The sequence below is a fragment of the Myotis lucifugus genome, unplaced genomic scaffold, assembly GCF_000147115.1.
Source record: "Myotis lucifugus unplaced genomic scaffold, Myoluc2.0 scaffold_192, whole genome shotgun sequence".
NCBI lineage: Eukaryota > Metazoa > Chordata > Mammalia > Chiroptera > Vespertilionidae > Myotis > Myotis lucifugus.
In genome coordinates, this window is record NW_005871240.1 from 1,146,888 (window position 1) to 1,150,007 (window position 3,120).

Sequence of the window (3,120 nt, forward strand, 5' to 3'; positions counted from 1 at the left end):
ACCTAGGAAACTGAGTTAACTATACTATTCATAACAAAAACAGGTTCCAAAATCTTTGAGAACTTAAGAATGTGTATTTAGTTGTTTATAAAGCTCATTATTATCACTAGCATTACTTCAGAGATGCCAAAATAGAATTTGATAAAATAATTGGTCTTGGGAAAATTTCATGTTTACCTGATTAATATTTTGAGTCTGGAATGTCAATAATGTACCTATATGCGTTAAAGATAGAACAGAAAACACCTTCATAGTAGCAATATGAGAAGATCAAGTTTTAGAATCATCCTATCCTCTGTGTGTCCATGAGCTAAAAACAAAGGGACAAGTGGCCATCTAGAGGACAGGAAAAATTGGATGCTTGCTGCCATTTGTATTGGCTTGCCTCGGGAAAATTAAGGAGTATCTTAAGCAAGGGGTCCTAACCTGGGGTCCAAGAACAGAGTGGACATGTGTAATTCTGTCTTTATTTTCACTGATTTTTAATCCCAATATAGAATTCCCAAACCACAATAATATTAGCTGTACCAAAGAATCACAGATGTATTTATATCACATTCAGTTGTTGAAGATACCTTAAAATGTTCATATTCATCACTACTTTGAAAGTATGGTAGTTATTAAGCCCACCATTAAATCTTATTATGCATTGTATTAATGAAGAAGTACACATTTTAATATATCATAGTATTTTTATATTTTATAATCTATTAGAATATTATTAATTTCATATGTAAGCCTTGCATCTTATTTCATGTATTTATAATACTCTATTCTGTGAAGAGGCATAGGTGTCATCAAACTGCCAAAGAGACTGATGGCATAAAAAAGGTGAAGAAACCCTGATTTAGAGCAAAAGGATCAAGGCAGATTACTACTTAGCCTGTGATTTGCTCTAGTTTCTTTAGAGACTCTCCTAATTCTAATTGCTAATTCAGTGTAGTAAAATGAAATATTTTAAAATCATGGCTTTCCAGAATCCACTTTTGGTGAGCTTTTAGTAAAGATCAGGACCCACAAAAATCTCTCTACCAGGGCCTTCTTTCGCTTGGCAGACTTTTCTGGGTCTAATTACTCAGGTATACAAGGATGAATGATGAAACCTCTAAGCTCATGTAGCATAGCTGATCCATTGATCAATTTTAAATTGTGGTTAAAACCAGTCATTTATATTGATTTTTTCCAGCCAATTCTTTTGGGATTGATTAGAATAAGAATATGTAAGCTGTTTTTGCTTATGCTAATTCTTGATATTATCATAAAGTAAAATGTATGATGAATATAAAGATTACCTCCCGTACCACTTAATTTTTTCATATTTACTTATTGCTTACCTAGAACAGCTTGTACATAGAGACTTTTTAAAGTATGTTTTTATTGATTTCAGAGAGAAGAAGAGAGAGGGAGAGAGAGATAGAAACATTGATGAGAAACATCAATTGGCTGTCTCCTGCATTCCCCCTACTAGGGATCTAGCATGCAACCTGGGCATGTGCCCTGATCAGGAATCGAACCAGTGAACTTCTGGTGCATGGGACAATACTCATCCAACTGAACCACACTGGCCAGGCCATAGAGACTTTTAAATAACAGTTTCTATTATATTTTTAACAATATCTGAAAGATAATTTCAGTATCATAAGGCTCATTTGAGAGAAGAAAATACTTCCTTTTGTGACCTGTCATGTTGTAGTAACAACCTCCGGAATCAGTGGGTTTACAGTATAGTTTGTCTTGCTCATATTACGTGTCCATCAGAGATGGAAAAGGTACACTCAGAGACCCATGTTGAGGGAGGGTAAATTTCTGAATGTGCTTTATAAAGCATTGTGGCAGTGGAAGGGGATCTAAAAAATTGCCCAATGGCCCTTAAGTTTAGAGATAAGGTATAGCACTTCTCCTTGCATGCTTTTGGACAATAAATTATATGTTCACACATAATTTCAGCATTGGGAGGAAGGGCAATATTGCCATGTGCCTAAAAAAAACAACATGGATATTTGTAAAAAGCACTAAAAATAATCCAGTCATGGATTACTTAAACATCATTTATTGGGATTTTTAAAACTTTTTCTTGATAAATCTAGAGACCAGACAGGGATTCTTTTTTTTTTTTTGATAATGGAATGTAACTACATTTTACGTTGGGTAAGAAAGTTAATCATAGAGGTACCAGGTAAAGACTTCCATTGTAGCTATGATTTAAAATGTGCATTTATTTATTTATTTATTTATTCATTTACATTGAATTTATTGGGGTGAGATTGGTTAATAAAAGTATACACGTTTCAGGTATACAGTTCTGCAATACGTCATCTGTGTATTGTATTGTGTGTATAATAACCCAAGTCAAGTCTCCTTCCATCACCACTTCTCCCCCCTTTACCTTCTACCTCCCTTCTCACTTAGCTCCTAATCCCCTCCTCTGACAGCTGTCAGTCTGTTCTCTGTGTCCATGAAATCTTAATTTTTGCAAAGCATGGATGGACCTGGAGAGTATTATGCTAAGTGAAATAAGTCAGCCAGAGAAAGACAAATACCATATGCTTTCACTTATATGTGGAATCTAATGAACAAAATAAACTAACAAAGTGGAGACAGACTCCTGGATAAAATGTGCATTCTTATATTGTATTTGTGCCTGGACTTCTCTTTAATGACAGATATGAAGGAGAGATTTAAGAAAAATATTTTGTAGCATTACTAAGTATTATTTTATGGATATATTTAAAGATCAAAAGACCTTATGCCTAAAAAACTAGATTTATGAAATATTAGATAACTTTGTACTATTTGGGACAAAAAATCCTTATTGTGTGCCCTTCTGGAGGAGACTGCTGATTGCTTACCCCAATAACCATTCGCCCTTTCCTCCTCATTGACAAATCCTTGATTTTATGTAATCATGTGAGGTTGAGAAGGGAGTTTCTCAGTCTTTCTCCAGTTGGGTTTGGTCATTTGATTAAGATTTAGCCAATAAGCTACAATCCTAAGTGCTGTGTGCTATTTCTGGAATGACTTCCAAAAGGGAGAGGGCACACTCTTATCACTACTGTTCCTCTTTTTATGCTGCCTAGAAGGTGGCTATGATGGTTGGAATTCTGGCAATATTCACTGGGC